Consider the following 20,953-nt stretch of genomic DNA (forward strand, 5'->3'; position numbering starts at 1 on the left):
TATGTTGGTGTTTTGTACTTATGTACTTGTGTTTATCTTTCATATGTTGTGACATTGAAATGCCCTGCGAATTGTATTGAGATTTCTGTTGTGAATACGACGCGCATTGTGTGTGGACTGAGTTATGGACTCTGTATGTGGGACATTTTTGGATGTGTATGTGCGCGCTCGTTTGTGTTGTTTGAATATTATGTGATAATATTCTTGAAGTGGGGGGCAGTGTCACAAACGATCGCGTTATAAAGCGCGCGCGAGGCCGCTTTCAAACTGCTACGAGACAGAACGGCGCGAATCGCGCGCCCAAGAAGCGCGAAAGACGAAAAAACAAGCATCAAAAGACGCCGGCGCGCCGCATCCTCCTCACCCACTCGAGCCAGACGCCGTAAACACGATCGAACGCCTGGCAAAGCCTGGATCTTTCTAGAAGGAGAGGGTGACGCATCGGCGAGCGATGCCGTCGCGATTCGAACATACGAGAAAGCTCTCGCCCTTTCCCCAGGCTTAGCTGTACTGCACGCAGAAGAAACATCCCGACGCTTCTAGAAACCGGGGAAGAAGGGATAAAAGCGTGCAAACGACGAGAAGTCAGGGCAGAGTAGTCAGTGAGAGAATCGAGACAGGAGTGAGTCAGTCGGCCCGGTGATGGTGAAGTTATGCGAAGTGTGGCTCCGTTAGCCAAAGAAGACGTGTTTATGACGGTGTGCGGTCAGTCGAGCGTCGATTTGGAAGAATCCGATGACGACACCGTGTGAGCCGTGTCAAGACACGACGACGGTTGAGCTACGACGATCAACGCTGGAGCTGGCGTGAGTGTTTCCTAGAAGAGAAGCATTCGATTACCGTCCAAGTGTTGCGGACTGGATACGCCATTGTTTATTCAGGACTTTAACTGTCGGTGAATAGTTGTAATGCATGCGATTGCATTTGTAGCGTGTGATCTGTTTGTCTAGCTCCCGTTGTGTAAACACCATCTGAATTATATTGAGAAGTTGTAACTGGTACCAGCCGAGTGTGCACGTGTTTGTGGTATTTGTATTGCCTGAACTGAGAATATATTTCGTTTTCGTTTGTGTTATCGACTCTCGGCTCTGACTCGGTCTTTGGGCCACAACCGGCGTTCGCTGGCGCACCAAAGGACCAACTCTAAATTGTCCGCGCTTTCGTGGTGCGTTTTCGGAGGGCCTTGACGCCAGCCCTTAGAATCCGCCCGGCGATTGCCGTCCCCATTAACGGGATCAGGGACAATTATTCTGGCGTCCGCGACACAGGACCTTTTGGTGCACAGTGTGTCCAAGGTAGGGAGGAAGAGCCTTGAGACGTTGATAGTGCTTGCGAACGATTTTGAGTGTTGCACCGCGTTCTCGCTAACCTGTGTGCAGAGAGTGTTTCTGAATTCGAAGTTAGGCAGATATTTCGTGCACGCGGCTAGGTTTTGTTTGACGGGCATCATGGATCTCGAGAAATTAGTTGCCCTTGGTGAGAAGATGGGTCTTTCTGGGGCCGAACTTCGAAAGTGGGTGAGCCAAAAGGAAAAGGAGGCGGTTGAAAGAGAGAAGTTGGCGGCTGAGAGGGCGAAAGAAGAAAGAGAGGCGCAAGAGAGACGGATGCAAGCTGAGATGGCTGAGAGAGAAAGGCAACGGCAGCACGAATTGGAACTCGAACGGCTCCGTTTGCAGCAGCGCACAGAGACTCCCGTGCAAGCTAGAGTGGAGAGCAGCGAAAGGGAAGATCATAGCTTCCGATTGAACCCAAGCAAACTGCTTGTGGCGTTTGATGAAAGGAAAGATGACCTTGATGCATACCTGCACAGGTTTGAGACTATAGCTAGAAGCCAAAATTGGCCGGAGCAGCAATGGGCAACAGCTTTGAGCACTTGCCTGAGTGGCGAAGCGCTCAGTGTGTACGGTAGGCTGACACCTACCGATGCAGCTAATTACGGAAGAGTAAAAGCTGCTTTGCTGAAGCGATTTCGATTCACCGTGGAAGGCTTCCGTGATCGGTTCCGTACGGGAAAGGCAGCTGATGGCGAGACGGCAACGCAGTATGCCGCGCGGCTCAGCCATTATTTTGACAGGTGGATCGAACTTTCAGAGACGGCACAGGAGTACGGGGAGCTTAGAGAGCTTCTAATCAGAGAGCAATTTCTCACCAGTTGCCACCCGAGCCTGTCGCTGTATCTGAAAGAGAGGAAAGCTAAATCGCTCGAGGATATGCTTGAATTGGCCGACCAATTCTTGGAAGCGCAAGGTGGCACGAATCTAGCCAAAGTAAAAAAGAAGTTCACGAGGAGTCAAAGAGATCGGTACCTGAAGAAACCAAGCGTGCACCAGAGAGTGTTCCGCGATGCTTTCTGTGTAACCGCGTGGGTCATCGCGCTAACAGTTGTCGGACCAACTTCTCACGCCCCAGTGTGATGAAGTGTTTTAAATGTGGTCAGACTGGGCACAAAGCCGACGCATGTCGAATCGATGCGAGTAAAGCCCACCAAGCAGCTTGTGCGTATGCCCCGCCAAAAGTGGAAACAGAAGCAGTCAAAGATGAATTGGCCGATCTGAAAAGTGGGAAGAAGATGGATTTCATTGGTGCTGCGGTGACAACAGACACAAAGAAAGAAATGCCGACAGTTAAGGGGAAAGTTGGTGGAAAGGAAGTCACGGTATTAAGAGATAGTGGGTGCACCACTGTTATCGTACGAAAGAAATTGGTCCGAGAGAGTGACTTCACAGGCAATAACCAACCGGTTTGTCTGCTTGATAGTTCCATTCGAATGCTTCCTGAAGCCAAGATTGAAGTTGAGACCCCTTACTTCAGCGGGAGAGTTACTGCCCTGTGCATGGATAACCCCCTGTTTGACCTAATCGTGGGAAACATCAACGGAGCTCGAGGACCATACGATCCTGAACGTTTGGGAGTAGCCCCGAAGATGGAGCCCTCGTCAGTTCGGGAACCGCGACACAAAGGAAGCGCGGAAGGGAATCTCATGAAGGATGTCGCCAGAGCTCAGATTGAAGCCGGGGTGTCAGAGAACGGCAACAATGCGGCACCAACGGTCGCTGTACCGCCAGTGAAGACGCGCCGAGCAGGTGACATTGCAACTGAGCGGCCACCATCATCTGCGGCTCAAAAGATGACGAAGGTGGTCGTCCAAGCAAAACACCACGGCGCGCAGAAGTGGACGAAACACCGGGAACGTTCTAATGAACGCGACCACGCCTGGCCGGTGTCGAATGTGTCGACGGCAGCAGAGACGCCCCCTCCGGCACCGTCAAATGGAACGGCTCGCAAGAAAAAGAAGAGAAACAAAAAGAGAGCGAGCGAGCACCGAAAGAAGGGGCGCAAGCGCGAGTCTATTTGAGCAGGACAGGGTGTTGGAATTGAATTTGTTTGAAGTGTTTTGAGTTTGAAAGTGTTTGAAGTGTTATTATTCCCTGTGTCATGTGTGTATGGCTAGTGAGCCCGAGCGTCGTTTACTTAACATTATGTGTACAATGCTATTGATATAATTGTATATGCATTATAATTGAAGAGCTTTGTTTTGAGCGTTCGCTTTGTTTTATACGAAATGTATGTTGGTGTTTTGTACTTATGTACTTGTGTTTATCTTTCATATGTTGTGACATTGAAATGCCCTGCGAATTGTATTGAGATTTCTGTTGTGAATACGACGCGCATTGTGTGTGGACTGAGTTATGGACTCTGTATGTGGGACATTTTTGGATGTGTATGTGCGCGCTCGTTTGTGTTGTTTGAATATTATGTGATAATATTCTTGAAGTGGGGGGCAGTGTCACAAACGATCGCGTTATAAAGCGCGCGCGAGGCCGCTTTCAAACTGCTACGAGACAGAACGGCGCGAATCGCGCGCCCAAGAAGCGCGAAAGACGAAAAAACAAGCATCAAAAGACGCCGGCGCGCCGCATCCTCCTCACCCACTCGAGCCAGACGCCGTAAACACGATCGAACGCCTGGCAAAGCCTGGATCTTTCTAGAAGGAGAGGGTGACGCATCGGCGAGCGATGCCGTCGCGATTCGAACATACGAGAAAGCTCTCGCCCTTTCCCCAGGCTTAGCTGTACTGCACGCAGAAGAAACATCCCGACGCTTCTAGAAACCGGGGAAGAAGGGATAAAAGCGTGCAAACGACGAGAAGTCAGGGCAGAGTAGTCAGTGAGAGAATCGAGACAGGAGTGAGTCAGTCGGCCCGGTGATGGTGAAGTTATGCGAAGTGTGGCTCCGTTAGCCAAAGAAGACGTGTTTATGACGGTGTGCGGTCAGTCGAGCGTCGATTTGGAAGAATCCGATGACGACACCGTGTGAGCCGTGTCAAGACACGACGACGGTTGAGCTACGACGATCAACGCTGGAGCTGGCGTGAGTGTTTCCTAGAAGAGAAGCATTCGATTACCGTCCAAGTGTTGCGGACTGGATACGCCATTGTTTATTCAGGACTTTAACTGTCGGTGAATAGTTGTAATGCATGCGATTGCATTTGTAGCGTGTGATCTGTTTGTCTAGCTCCCGTTGTGTAAACACCATCTGAATTATATTGAGAAGTTGTAACTGGTACCAGCCGAGTGTGCACGTGTTTGTGGTATTTGTATTGCCTGAACTGAGAATATATTTCGTTTTCGTTTGTGTTATCGACTCTCGGCTCTGACTCGGTCTTTGGGCCACAACCGGCGTTCGCTGGCGCACCAAAGGACCAACTCTAAATTGTCCGCGCTTTCGTGGTGCGTTTTCGGAGGGCCTTGACGCCAGCCCTTAGAATCCGCCCGGCGATTGCCGTCCCCATTAACGGGACAAGTGACAGTAGCATATACAGTGACTCTAGTCTGTCCCACTTACACACTGCCGCATGAACATGGGATTTAATACACAGCACATGTGGCGCACACGATGAAGCGCTTGGCGTGCTTCTTCAAACAGGTTACCCGCTTCTTCCTGAGAGCAGCTCTGGGTGTGTCTTCCTCTCTGTTGTACGTGTATTTATTTTGTTAAGCAGTCGTACCGAAGTTCTGTTTCTTCCCTTTTCGCTAACACAGCGACACATGCCACCCAGCTTCAATGGCAGGGTGTATGCGGTAGTGTGTACGTGGGACAGACTGGCGGGAACACGGCAATTCATTTACGACTGGCGTAGGAAGTAATCTTGCCACGCATTGTGCCAGGCATGGGTGAACCCCCAGCCTGTATGACGTTACTCTCCTAAAAGGGTATCGTCAAAGGCGCGCGAGAGAGATCTTCGAGAGATCCAAAGGGGCGAGCAATGGGTAAGCGTTAACTCCCTTGATTTGTTAGACAAGGAAATCCGCTATCTGACGTCACGCACGTGATTAAAATTGTAACCTAATCTTTTTTTCATGCTTTCCTGTATCTATATATACTTGGTTTCTTCAACAAAAATTTTCTGTTGGCAGCAGTCAGCGCCCGTCCTCGTGTCACCTTCCTTCGTACTGTGTTGGCGCAGTGTTTTCCACTTTTGATGTACTAAATTTTGTTTCTTTTCGGTGGAGATGAAGGTACCACCTTTCCTACTGGTGTAAACTGACATGGGATAAGGCACAAGCGACCAAGTATTAAGCACGAGGTCTCCCGAAAATGCGGCTCTAATATCCTGAGCCCGGCCGCCTTGCGAAACAGTTTCGAACAGCGTTGCGATCGAAGTTGACTATATTGCCACGCGCGTTTCTTTATTACTTTTGCTGTATTCGGTTTTCGGGCACAAAGACTGTCAGCAACGCTCAGCGCGAACCGCGCCTCATTATTCGAGAGCCTTCGCGATCATTGCAGATCGTTTTGTTAAGATTGCGCGCAAGACTCGCACACTCGAGCTTATTCTAGAATTTGCACGACAGCCAGCGATAACGCTGGAATATTCGACGGCACACGTTTAAATGCCGACGCGCTTCAGCGCTGGTCAGTTGATCGACAGTCCACGATCCGTACGCCGCTATCAGTGCATACCGTGTGTATTGCTGTAAATTAACTTTCCGTTTCCCGGCCACAAGTTCGGCCAAATAAACAGTTTCATCTTGACAACGCCGACTGCTGTCTTCGTCGACGTCACGACCACGTGACAATATATGCATTTGTTTATGGAGTTCCGCAGGTAAGCGAGCTTTACCACTGCGCCTCGATCTGGGTGCACCAAAGAGTACCAAGTACTCCCGTCACAACTTCGTTTGTTCACGCACAAGTTCTGCGCAAGTTTCATAAGACTCGCAAACCGAATTTCTTGCTTAAATTTAGCTTGCTATGAAAAAGTAATGGTAAATAGTCGTTATCGCAAAGCTAATTAATGCTGCCCACCTTGTGGGCAGGCGATGGCATATTAGGAGTATAATATTATAGTATTCCTCTATGAATATAATGTATTGCAACAAGATGGCGAGTTGAGCTAGTTGGTAAACATTCATGACGAAATATTAGTTTGAAGCGCAACGATGAAGCGACATAGAGAGAGAGAGAGAAATAGAGATAAAGACGAAAAGTAAAGGCAGGGAGGTTATCCTGGTAGTAGTAACCGCTTTCCTACCCTACACAGGGGCGTGCAAATAAGGGCCAGAAAAATGATACGGAAAGTGAACCAATAAACATTGCTCTATACACCTTCCTTGTTCTTGTCTTCGGTGCGCTTCGAAGTAATATTTCATCGATAATATATTTCCAATTTCCACTGCGTATACATACGCAAGCTCATCACGTGTTTTGTGAGCAGCTATTTGTCACTATATGTATACACGTAGCTACGAGCGGTTGCACTCGTAAAGTAGAACATCTGTGTCCGAAAGAAGATCAATTATTCTATTAATAGTATGTGAAAGTTAACAGAAGATTTGTGAAGATGTGATGTGAGCGACGGACAACAAAAATGTCATTTTTTTTTTCTTTCCAGAAATAACGCGTAATCTTAAAGGTAAGTCCTTGGGATGCATTCACAAACTTGTCGTTCGTAAGTGCTCTCTGTCATTGGCCAGCCGGCTTCGGTAATATGGTCATCCTCAGGATTGGTTGAACAATTCGCTTACGAACTTTTTTTAGCTTAATACATTTTTGTGATTAGTGGTCCTTATCTTTTTAATACATTCTCTCTCTCTCTTTGCAACTCGTCTATTTTTCGCAGTGACCTTCGATTCTCCCTGCTCTGCATAAACTGTCGCATATGTATAAGAAGTTCCGTGTCTTACACCACTCTGCCTATTGCACCTCCCCCATGTACCGCATTTCCTTTCTCTTTGCATCCGATATCGACAACCGGCGATGTGATCTACGCGTTAGATTACCTTCATCATGACCTTCGCAGGACCTCTTTGATAAGACTTAATGCGCTACGTTTTGCTAATTATCGATTAATTATTATATGTAATGCGTGACAGTAAACCGGACTGATAAATATGTCACTCTTTTGCTTTCTCTCCACCTGAATTACGTAACCAGCCACCTCCAATGAAAATTAGTTTCGTTCCATCGTTCGCTAAGCCATACCCATACCCTTTTTAGGCATTTCAGGAGTACATTACAAACCTGCGTAATCTTAAGCTGTGAAAATAGCACAGAAACATAAAAGCGAACACGGTGGGATGCTGTTTTTCTTCAATCGAAATGATCTCTACGCACGCCTACTGCGCTCTCGAGAGTACAATTCCCGGCTTTGGGGTCATTGCCATCATTTTGGGGCTCAGGAAAATCACAATCTTCAGGGAGCTTGTTATAGTCTTCTTGTACAAGCTTTAAAAGCAACAATAGTGAATCCTCTCCTTATTAAAACACGACCCTACGTCTATATCCTGCTAATGCCCACATACACCGGACACAGGAATGAAAGCCATCGTACATTGCAAGCGAAAAAAAAAAAAACGATTTTTAAGTAAACGGGCTGGCGAAGCCAACGACCGTATTTACCGACGCCCAGCTGCCATTAAAGACATTCTTTTTTTGTGGTCAAGCCACTAAAACAACATGCTTTGTAAGATTTTTGTTGAGCGCACTTGAGAGGAAAAAAAATTGAGGGATACACAAAAGACGGGGACACATCCAAAGGAATACTGGAAGAGCTTGCACACGAGCCAGTGACAGTACAACGATAGACGAGGATTAACGAGCGAGTAAGGATAAAATATCAGCATTAAATAAACATGAAAGAAACGTGACCAGCTTCGAAGTACAATCAAAAGGGACTAAACTTGGCGTAAAAATCCGACGAGCAAGAGAGAGAAAGCCAAAGAAGAAAGAAAGCGCTGAGGGTAACAATGGCTTTTCGAAAACTTACTGCTAAAAGTGACACCAGGACGAAAGGAAAGAATTCAACAGAAGCGTTTTCCTTTCGTTTTTACGTTTACATTTTCGTTATCAGCATCTCTATACGCTCTGCAGGGAAAAAGCTTCTCCCGTGTTACTCCAACTGACCCGGTCCTGTGCTATAGCTGCGGCCGCATTATCCCCTCAAACTTCTTAATCCACTCTGTCCAACTAACTTTCTATCGCCCCATGCCACGTTCGTGTGTAAGAGGACCGTGGTTCCAATTCCGGGGTCTCGTAACTCTCCACCGTGAGCGAAACACCGTGGTCAGGCTCGCTCGCTCGCTCGCTCGCTCGCTCACTCACTCACTCACTCACTCACTCACTCACTCACTCACTCACTCACTCACTCACTCACTCACTCACTCACTCACTCACTCACTCACTCACTCACTCACTCACTCACTCACTCACTCACTCACTCACTCACTCTTCTTTCCAACCAGCTCTTTCTCTTCCTTGCGATCTCATCTATTGTTTACCCGAAAGGCGTCATTGCGTAGCAACGAGGGTAACGTACCAATGCAATTCGTAAAGGAAGAGAACATCGAGATACGTTACAATTCATGGGGGCAGTGCACACGGCCTGCGTTCGAGTGCCGTCACAGACCTAGAAACTTCGAGCAAATCACGCGTGCCTGCAACGATATTTCACCGGGGCGACCACACGGCGGTTTTGTTATCGGCTCTCCTCGGCGCCTCCAAGCTGGCTGTGGTAGCCAGAAACGCCACAAACAGAAACAGCTACAGTCAAGCCGGAGCCCAAACCTCTCCGTTTATTGCATTAGCGAAACTCGTCGAGTGGATTGTCAGAGGTGCGAGCTCGCACGCAACCTTCGGAAATAGCGGCCGTCGGCGCCTAGTCGATCGGCCTGGGTGTCAGCAGGGCCGAGGCGAAAGTGGATTAAGGACCACGAGAGGTGGAGGCGCATGTCGCCGACCTCGCTGTATCCCTCGGTTCTCCACGTTTTCGCCAGAGTTGCAACGAACTTTCCAGTGCACCGTATCCAACGTATAAGCGCACAAACACACACCTATGGCCGCCCGTTGACAGAAGTAGCATCAGTGAGTTATATACGCAAAACTATGACAGCAAACAGATTGCCAGTGGCCTGGCCGCGGGCAATTTCTTCGAGCTTCTCTGACGCTCCCTCTCGTCACTTGACAGGAGGCAACAAATCAGGAAGCTAATGGTATGCTACGAAATGCGCTGGCGGCGTTTGTTACATTCCGTAGTTTATTTTTATCACTTTATACGTGCTCTTCGTTGCCTTTATCTCGCTCCTGTTTCGTAGTATTGACCTGTATCTCTGACCGAAGAGTTGGGTAACTTTTTTTTTTGGCTTCTTGCTGGCTTCGTATCTGACAGAAAAGTATCGGAGCTTCATAGCTCTCCAGTCATGTGAGGAGGACAGCGAAATGAAACCTATCGTGGGACTTCCTAAAGGACTCATACTACTTCACGCAAAGTTGTTCGCTAATAAAGTTGTTTCCTAGACAATTGTAAATAGTAATGGTAATAATGACTGAAAGCAATAATTGTTGTAATAAAACGCTGGCAAGACGTCGTACGTCATATAAACCTAGCCATAACTGTTGCTTGCCGTTTACTACCGGACGAAGCCATACCTTGCTTTCAGCGGTACTTTTTTTATTGAGATAAGCACTTGCCCTTAAGTCATAATTCTTGATGTGTATATTTGTATTACATGTGGGCCCTAAGGCCTGCGTTGTGTATCAATTGAAGCAGCGTTTTGCGAAATCTGAAGACGAGTATATTGCGCGCGCGAATTATATTGCGGGTGCGTGATTCACGCAAGTGAATTTGCAGCAACATTATACTGCACCTCTTCATCTATACAACTGACTGCAGCATGATGATTTCAATGTTATGATGACAGCTCTACAGCAGTGAGGCTTATAGTAGATAAAACGTAAGTGGAGACTCTCTTTAAGGCGTGACAAAATATAGCTTACGAGAAACGTGACAGACGAGAGGAAGCGGCTAACTCACAAGCACATTCTTTGTCATGACAACCGTTTATGTGCAGGGACCGAGTTCACAAACCTTCCGTTACTGAGTGCGCTTTTGCATCCACCAGTCGCGTTCAATAACGAGACACATCCCCATCTGCGACTAGCATCCGCGACCATTTGCGACTGGCGAGCGATGTTCACACCTGCGTGCAACTTATACCCGTCGCCACACAGAATTCACGTCTGCTCGCATATGACACGCGTTGTCATTGCCCCGCAAAATAAGTTGACGTCCTGTTCCTGCGCATATGATTGGCTCAGAGGTTTGCGACTGCAGTCGCGCGGCTGAAAAATCGAGCGGCAAGCGACTAAACCAAAACAGTCGCTCTGCATTCAAAGTGGCCATTTGCGACCGTTTGCGATCAGTGGCTTTTCGGATAACGTTGGCACGTGCTAGTCGCACGTGCGAACGAGCCTTAACACCTTCAGCATAAGGAGTGGCTGAAAATTTGTCCTATGAACAATTTTAGCCTAAGTGCTTTTTTTTTAACACAGGCTCAGACTTCCAGCAAAAAAAAAAAAGAAACTCAATATCAAGGCGAATTTAAAGTTACAAACGCTGTTCCCACCTGGACCGATCAAGACGCCTAGTTGGGGCGCTTACGTTTCTTGCATCTCTTGAAGTATGTTTAGGTAATGCACATGGCGTCACGAAAGGCGAACCAAAGGTCAGTTCACGCTTCTCCTTGACGCTCTTCTATCGCCCCTAAGCGTTTCTTTTGTTAAGCCTTGAGCTGGCGCTTCTAGCCATGATGATTATGACGACATTCCTTGCAGAAAAGCCGCCGAAGCTTTGTGCAGTTGCGCGCGAAGTACCGCGTTCAAACAAATTGCGAGGATTTTTCGGTGGTCGCTCAGCAACTCAGTCTATGAACGAAGGGATTATCTCGGAAGGCAATTTCTGTCTGTAGGAATTCACATGGTAATCTGCAAGACTGCGATTCATGAGCGCTGAACTTCAGTAAACTTGGCGTCATTAACTGCAGGCGAATTGCTTCGGTGACCTTTTCCTTTGGTACGCAACAAAGATCCTTAGTAAGGGAAGTTCTCTTTTGCTTTAGGATATTTGCCACGTAAGGCATCCTGAAGCTTGTCATTGTTATAGAGTAGAAGCTGCTAAATTTAGTCCGCCCTCCAAATCCGATGGATTTTGTGACGCACGAGATAGATTAGTCATCGAGCCCACGCTGCTACCGCCTTAAAAGGCCTCCAGTTTTTTAAAAATTGTTTGTTATGTAAATATCTAGTTTTTTTTTTTGCCTTGAGTGCAATTAAATCCACGTGGCTGACATTTTTGAAAAGATAACTTCCATATATTTGCGAGCATGCCGGCCAGTTTAAAGCGATATATATATATATATATATATATATATATATATATATATATATATATATATATATATATATATATATATATATATATATATATATATATATATATATGTGTGTGTGTGTGTGTGTGTGTGTGTGTGTGTGTGTGTGTGTGTGTGTGTGTGTGTGTGTGTGTGGGCCACTAGACATTTATCAACACAAGATGAATTCTTGAAGAGTCACGCCCTTAAACTATCTTTTTTTTTGTTTGTAACCTGTATAAACATGCAATCTGTGTTTACTGCAACCTTGAGGTCTTCCTTGATTATTGCTGTAAATTTTATCTCCTTTTTTATTTTGTGTGTTTAGGATATTTTGGTGCCTTTATAATCTCTAGGGTTTTTCATATTAAAGATCCAAGCTCTTACCTCGCCCCCTAATATTAATCTTCATGAGTGCAGGCTTAGTAATGCTGGAGGGACGATATTGCATCGATCAATAACCGCGCGTCAATTAAGACGTACAGTTACAATTTCGTCGGAGAGCGCAGCCAGATCTAATCCCGGAGGACATTGCGCCTACCGCGCTGGTAGTCGCAATATGTTCGTCTAGAAAGTTGGTTTTATTGCCTTATTCTCATTAGAGCCATCAGTTTCGTGGATTAACGAAGCCCAGAACGCAGTTCAGGCTGTCATTATAGCCAGAGTATGCGTCATTAGTAAGTATTACTGCTGTGTAAGTGCACTTAAGGCAAATAAGTGACAGATATCATCTTCCCAAAATTCCTGAACCACTTGACGTGATGGACTCGAGCAAATTACTCCAAGAATCCTTATTCGACGAAGTGTTCGCACAAGAAGGTCATCAGTCCAATAACACGAAAGCAATGTTTGCCTCATAAAACGGGAAAAGTGACCGTCGTAGTAGTTGTCAGCGTCAGAAAGAATGGCACCGAATATCCTGGGACATCACGCGACCCAAATGAGTCGTAGCAGATGTCAATATGGGACGTGATCATGACAACACAGATCGTCGATATTTGTGACTTCATCATGAGATATGACGACGTAACCACGTGACATCGTCGGCTGGTCAAGGTTGGGCCGATCTTGAAGGTAGCCAGAACAGCGGATAATTGGGTTATGAATATTTAAAGAAATCTTTTTTTTTTTATGCGATCATACAAGGGCCCACTCAGAAAACGTGCGCGCCCCATCATCAATCCGATTGAGTACGAAGACAAGGTTTCTAGATACAAATTAGGGAGGCATTATGTTCGACATGCGATGGGGTATTCGTAATAAAATTACGCATATAGTGAATAACTGCAAAAGGTCAAGTGATTTAACATGTGTGCACAGGGTCGCAAAGGTAAGCACAAATTCGATTGAGTATCAGTGAAGGAACTACACACAAACGACTAATAACATGGACCAGTCTCGCGTTCCTTGCTCAAACATGCGATAAGCATCCACTTCAGGCGAAATGAGGAGCTATATGAAGGGGCGCGCCCGTCTGCGCATATAATCGTAATTACGGCCTTGCAGCTTCTCCGCTGTCCTACGTTACGACCTGTTGCCTATTATATCTGACATGTGGCATTTTCCACACGCTCCCACGTCTCTGTTTATGTAGCAAGAGGAATAAATTAAACTAAACAACTGAAACTACTTTTTCCATATATTAGGACAACGGTCAATCAATTGCATCATCCATAAAGATAACCTGCGTACACGGGGTAATGCTTATTGCATCACTGTTAATTCCTGAATGATAACTATGCTTCGACTGATGGCTGTTTCACGTCGAGAAGCAATAAATGGTGCACGTAAGATGAGATTGCGGAGGGCGTCGGCTTGGTTTTGACGGTTTCCAGCTTCTTGAAACTGATAGCTGACTAACGTTGAATCAGCGTCTATGACGTAAACACAGTGAGTAATGAGCGACAGCTTTCGAAACCTGGTTGTGACGACCGCATCCTAATATTTTTCAAATACGACAACGCTCGTGTCACTGTGCTTTTAGTACGTGTTAATGGTCTGTGCAGCATTTTTTCGGCAACCTTCTATCGCATTAGAATGTACGCAGTACCAAACACTGAACATCAATGATAAAAAATGGTATCTAGGAGCTGGTTATCAGCCCTCAAAGTTCTAAAACTGAGCAGGAGACGATATAGAGTGCCCGTTTTTTCATTTCACTCTGCCAGTGTCGTTACTGCTAGCTTCCATTCACCACGCGCCTCTTATAGATATATACCGGAAGTGTTGTCTGCCGATGGCCATTGCACATTGCAAAGTTTCTCACTGCATTTGTATTCGAAACGCCATTGAAAAAAAAAACGGAGATAATTTAGCACATTGCATTGTACAAAGTGTGTGCTGAGTTTTTACAACTTTTAGCGCACCATAGTGTGCTCCTGCTGGAACCATACGAATGTAAGTTAGGAGACCGCGTGTCAAACCAATTAAAACGCACAGGCACAGGCCAAATACCACCTCCAATGCCAGAAATTACCGCTGTGTGCCGCTGCAGTCAAAGCAGAAGGTGGTTTTCAAACAAAATTATAACTGTTTTGTTTTCGGCGTTGTTACTTGCATTACAACATGGCTGCATTCTATAAATACAGAAAAAAACGGGGAAAACGATATCCTTATTTACGTCGCAGGGCGCCTTTAAGTCACCTCTAATCACTAACAGCTTCCATTGTAATCTGCCATGCTGTTTCGAGGTGTCAACTACAAGAGTTTACAGTCATTTTGCTAAAGATGGGAACGCGGCCACCGACCACGGCAGCCGAACCCTGAGCCCCAAAACCAGCGAAAACCATATAGAAATCAGCTGCGAAAAGCTAGGCACTGACAAATATACTTATCACCTAACTTCGACATCTCATTATTCCAGAGAAGCCGCACACTTTCGCTCTTTCTTGAAAGTTTTCGTTCGTGAATAGACAGCCTACTGCATTACACTGTATATCTGCAGCGAAATGAAGCCATGGCCATTCATTGTCAAGCGGGCAGCCGAGCTAACTAAGGCAGGACGTTAGTCCAGTCCGCGAATCCACATATCAAGTGCATTGCAAGGATTTCATCAAAAATGTGCAATACAGATTTCAAAATGGCTTCCTCAGTGCCCTTTATCGAGAGCGCATCAATCAGGCATGAAGTGAACTTTGCGTGGGTGCCAGAGTCAGTACGCAATATCGCTAAACGATATTACCCCCGCTTCCGCACTTGCATCACCACCACGTTTACTCGGTTTCGCACCATTAGCGTGCACGTCGACTCCTCACGTGAGAAGAAAACTGCGCTACACCCCTCCAACTTAGGAAATTGCGCACACTTTTTCTAATTGCCGCGGGGCGCAACTGACGAGAGGAGAGGAGCTTGCTTCACTAAAAATAGCATCACTAACGCTGACTTTCAACGCACGGAAAGTTTACTTCGCATACCTTGAGAGTAAAATGAAAATTCTTCCTTATATATCGAGTTTGGGACTGACGCTTTAAAATGCAATATCGCCTGTTACTTTAATACTGAGTGAAGGTGGTGTATCTACTTTTATTTATGTATTTTCAATGCGCAAATATGCGAAGGGAGAGGCTCAGAGATCGCTCTTCTATCGCATTCCTAGCGTGTTCTTTTCATAGAACTATCATTGAAAAATTTACTTTTTTTCTTATATGTACAGAACTGTTTCCATAGAAACTGTTCTGTACCAGTTGAAACAAATTAGTAGGAGTGACTACCTGCGCCCTTTCTTTATTTGGCGAATGTGACATCTGTACAGCACTCTTGATGTCTTCAAGCCTTCAAGCTCGTGACACAGATTACTGGTGCTGCAGTGGATGTAAAGAATGTCCTAGGATTGGCAACAACGAAGTTAATACGAGAAATTGTACAACAACGTGGCAGGCCTGGTTCGATCACGGTGTGTGAGTGTAACTCCTGAAATCATACAAGCGTCGTGCCCACTAAAATGATTTGCTGAAGTAAAGAGGTGCACTGGGCGAGTTGGTATAAATTCGTGGCGAGGCTTAGCGCGTGGAAAACAGGACACAGAGAAATCACGAGCATGTGCCACAGCAAAGGAAAAGAAAAGAAAAACACCATCGTGTGTTATAGCCTCTTGACTACACCAAGGGAGCGACAATGCGTAATGCTATGGCGTACGTACTCGCCTTGCGTAGGTTAGGTATTTCCCAAATTCGACCTTATTTAAGGTACATGTACCTTGCGAAACCTTTTGCGCACTTACATGTATTCTCGATATAAGATAATGTCGGTGAAGAAAAAAAGATTATTGCGACTTAGAACGACAAAAGCCTGTGCGTGAGAACACCTTGCCCTGTAGAATTAAAGGACTTCTTTAAACAAGGGCATATGAGAAAAGCAGGGATGTCAATGTAGCACATATCTACCGTAGAACACAGGAAGTCAGCAATACCTTGAATTCAAGAAACGGTGCTAAGCGGCACTTCAGTTTACTTTGCACGAGTTTTAGAGCAATGTCCTTTCTCCGGTATCAATTGTACGCCCCTACTACATGAACATACATTTTAATGAAAACGTTTAGTGTCCTTTGATGAGTGCTGCGGTTGCGCGTGCGAGCTGAACAAGACATGGCTAAGCAGACGCGGGGAGACAAAGGAACAACACGAACGCCGGACTTGGCTAAACTGACACCGGCCGCAGAACAAAACTCCACAAAAACAAACAAGACAAAGCAAAGAGAAACGTAACAGGCTTCGAGAACAGCGCTGCGCGCTCGGGGCAGAGCCCACAATGGCCGAATCTGTTAGGCCTCCCTCGAAAAATGGCGCGCGCTGAGTTGGCCTTGGTCTGTGGACAAAGGGCGTCATTAGAGAAAACCGCGCGTACACAATGGCAATCCATACTTCCACGCACCCCTGAGATAGCCTCACGGGAAACGCCGCGCCTCGCAAGCAGTCGGCGCCTTTCGGTGGCGAATACGCCAGAGCCGAACACCGGTTTGCACAGCGCGGGCACTTCGCTTCCGAAGCAGGATGGACACGGCAATTACGGGCGAGAAGTATGCCCGCGCGAGTTGCTTGAACACAATGGCATGCCTACGCGGTTCTCATAGTGTGTCACCGAGGTTGCATACTGAGACACATATTTGTTGGCACGCGAAGGAGATTGCAACGACACTGTGAGTCTGAGATAAAACAGAAAGTTTCCTTTTTTTGGACACCTTGATTATCTCAGTCAAAGTCAGCGAGCATTAACCCTGCAAGGTCAGACGAAATAACTTTTTCGCTAGTGTGAAATGCAGTGAAAAGGAGGAGAGTGCGGCATTTGGGAAATTAATGTTATAATTTACCCCGCGTAGGCGATAAAAAGAAATAAAACACATAACAAATAGTTTGAGTTGTAGGTGAGATGTGTGGGTACAGGATGAAAGGGAGGGGAAGGAGGAGAAATGATTTATGACTATACAACCCCCCCCCCCTTCCCCTCCACCATCCTCTTCCAGAGTTTCCATTCACATACCGCCTGTAAACGCAGATTGAGTATGCGCCTTCCTGTCTTCCTACTACAAAAGCTTCTGGGACTCTTACTTAAGTAGTGCAGTTTTCGCGGTTTCTTTAGTGCATAATAATCCCTACTGAGCTCCAGTAACACCTTTACCGAAAAGCACAGATATGTTTGAAATCTGAAATGCATAAAAGCAGCACGATTTCTTGGCGATTAGTGTGACTGCCATGCTATCCATTCCGAAAGTCAGAAAACGTTTCACCTTCCAGCTTTGAAGTTCGATGCGCCAGGAACGTAGCCGGCGTAGTGGGTGTGGAGCAGCCGCATGTAGAGGCTAATGAACAATGAAAGAAATGAACATGAGAATCAAGTTCTGGTCCAGATTATCATGCAAATTGAGCCTGTAGAAAACACGTCGATCAACCAATCTCACTGTTATCACTTTTTTGTTTTTTTTTTTTCGCGTGGAACTGCCTGTATCATGTTATCAAAGGCTGTGCATCACAATTACCGTCATATAAAACGTGATGAAATTATTGTTATTGTTACGCGTAAATACTGAGACCCCTTTTCATGGTCACTGCCTCTCGATGTGTCTACATAAATAATCGCAGACTAAACTAAACAACTAGCGCAACACAAGCTCTCCCGCTGTACGGTCGTACTTGAGGAACCTTGCGCTTATTTACCACGCCACCTGTTTTTTGTAGTGAACGTTTGAACTTAAATGTATTAGTCCAAAGCGCATTCAGGAAGGGTTTGCACACTTGTCCGCATAGGTAGGCATAAAATGTTGAGCTCACTCAGACTCACTCATGAAATATATTGTGCCCTTAGGGCTTACTCGGACTCAGCCTCACCAAAATATTACTCACCCGGAGTCAACTCACGGCTCCATCTGAGCCTGACTGAGCCTGAGTGAGTCGACTCATGGGTTAGTTTGCCGACCTATGCTTGTCCGAGTCTCCCGTAGGCTTGTATTAAATGACAAGGCATCTTTGCGAGACAGTGGTACTACTTTGATTGGTAGTAACTGTTGGCAGGTACTGGGTTGGCATCCTGTTCGTGTTGGTTGAGAGACTCGCAGTTTATAAACACAATCAACGACTCTTTCCGACGCCATGAGTGTATATATCAACGCCATTGATATCTATTTAGTACAGTTTCTTCGTTTTAACGCGGCAGCGTTAAAGAGCTCGTTTCGCAGAAGTTCTGGTGTCGGCGTCGGTGACGGTGTCGGCGTCGTTGGTTGCGAGCGAAAAATCATCATCTTGTCCGTGACCGAAAACTCGAGAAAGATGCAAATGAAATAAATAATAAAAATGTTAGGTTCGAGTGAGAATCGAACCCAGGTCATCTGCGTGCCAATCAGGTGTTCTACCACAGAGCCACGCTGTTGCTTAAAATTCTTCGGAACAAAAAAAAAACAAAACTATGAATGTCATGCAGTGGAAGGAGTCTCCTTAACACATGTGATATTGCGTGGCAGCAGCGTAGAATCGTGCCAGGTGGCAAAACATGTGAATCGCGCTACGAGCGGGTGTTTTAAAGGCTCCCCCATTACAAAGCACTCAGACACATTTAATCATCATGAGCTGCAAAAGCATCAACAAAGTGAGCAGCTGCGTAGGTTAGCGTGTTGCCTTACGGACGCGTACTGGGCCCTTCGCTGATTAGCAAAAGGAAGACTTATGACGTAGTGGGCATTAACAACTGTGCTTGCAGTAGACACTCTAGGACAGTTTGAAACGGCCAATGTTACCCGCACAGTCGTTCGCTTCCTTACGGCACGGTTGAGGCATGCACCGGGAACCGAAGCAGGCTAGCAATTGAGAAGGCGATGCGCACCGGGCCCTATTAGGCTATCGCGTTCTACTCTTGAAGGCGAAGCTCAAGCGTCCTCCAAGTTTTTTTTTTTTTCTTAACGATTAATTTTCACCCTATTCAACCTGCAGCCCTCCATGAAGAATCCAAAATTTCATTTTTATTTCATTTCATTTCATTTCATTTCATTGCACTGATTTATTTTTATTTTATACAAACTGCAGCCTTAATGGGGCTATCGCAGGAGTGGGATCAACAAACATAGGATTATTTACAAGGAAGTTTGCATAAATTCTGTGGGCGTTAGAGAAGGAATAGTTTCCGGTACTGAGTTGCAGGCTTCGATGGTTGTCAGGAAAAATCTGTATTTAAATAGTCAGTGCGGTTGACAAAAAAAGCTGACATTTAGGACATGATGACTCCTTGTCGATGGAGGCTCGGAGAAAGTAAGAATATTTATCTAGAGAAGGGGGACGAGGCGAGTTGATTTACATGTAACGAAATTTTAGGCAACCAAGACGGCGACGCGTTGCAAGAGCAATGAGACCAAGCTTGGGAAGAAAATGAGACGGCGAAAAATGCTCGTTATATCTCCTAACAAAACACGCTCTTGTTTTTTCACTGATTCTAGTTTTTTTTATTTACCACAGTTTAGACACTGTGGTATTAAAATATCAGGATCTCACACAATACAACGACATTCGAGGATGGGACGAATAATGGCTTTATATGTTCGAAGATTAGTTTCTTGAGGAACAAGACGCAGCGCACCGTGTGAGTAACCTAGTTTATCTGCTCCGAATCATAATTGGGATTCATCTCTTTTATGAATGATGTATTGGTTCGTTGGGCAGCCTATGCGATTCTATAGAGCATTTGCCAGCACCATAGCTTAAACGTATCTAGCTTTATTTCTTTCATATTTCTTCAACGAACACGACTCGCAAGCGCACATCAGCACGGGGAAAGCCTGGCTGTTAAGCAGGACAATTTTTAATTTTCAGCCCGACATTTTCGTATTTCAAAGCACGGGCGGGCAATGATTGAAATGTGACCGCGGTTGCGGCTAAAGCTTGTATTGCTCCTACGTAAGAAGCAGCGTCAGTGCAAAATTCGTGATATATATATACATGAAAAAAAAAAGCCGTTGAGTTATCAGCTTATTTCACACGCCTTCTAGATATGTGGTATATGAATTTATGTTTGTTAATCCGCAACATCTAATACGCAGACTGATGAAGATATGTAACTCCAGTTCATTTGACGGAAAGCTTGCGATGTCATCACAGAATGACGCCGCAATAAAACGAACAAAAATGATGCACCATTTATCTGTATATTCAATAAGGGACAATAAGAAGGAGACACGCGTTAACAAAGCCAAAAGAAGTTATAAAGATTTTTAGCCACATAGTTCTTGTAATTTCATTTACAAAGCAGTAATATGAGCTCGTATAAAACATGAAATCTAAATGTCATCATTGCTACGACCATAAACACGAACTTCTGTAGAAATAATTTATTCATATTCACAAGTTCTTGAATATATTAGATTCCTGACCTCGTTTTATTCGCGCCTACAGGACGGATATTCCTTGTGCTAATGACACACAGTAAAGCAGAATCAAGACATTCAGTATGAATGTTTCGTAATAAAGAGTGCGGTAATAAGCGTTAGTTGCGCAAGTGTGCGTCTGGTCAATTTTCGTGATGTCTATAATCGCTATCAGAGCATCAGAGGTTCTAAAGCACCGTATTGAGGACTTGTGTAGGGTTAAGGGCTGTAATGAAGATGTGTTGCGTATGTAAACTGGATCATGCGTTAAGGACGAGGTTGCGGTAAGAAAGAGACTGCCCAAGTCATGTGCTATCTTACGCCTAGTGGAAGCGGAGCGTGAGCTAAACCCGGAATCGTACTTTTTTTTTTCTGCCGAATGACGGGTCTTATTGACGGCCTCTGGTGGGGAGAGGGAGCGGTGACA

This window comes from Rhipicephalus sanguineus, chromosome 5 (assembly GCF_013339695.2).
Source record: "Rhipicephalus sanguineus isolate Rsan-2018 chromosome 5, BIME_Rsan_1.4, whole genome shotgun sequence".
Classification (NCBI taxonomy): Eukaryota; Metazoa; Arthropoda; class Arachnida; order Ixodida; family Ixodidae; genus Rhipicephalus; species Rhipicephalus sanguineus.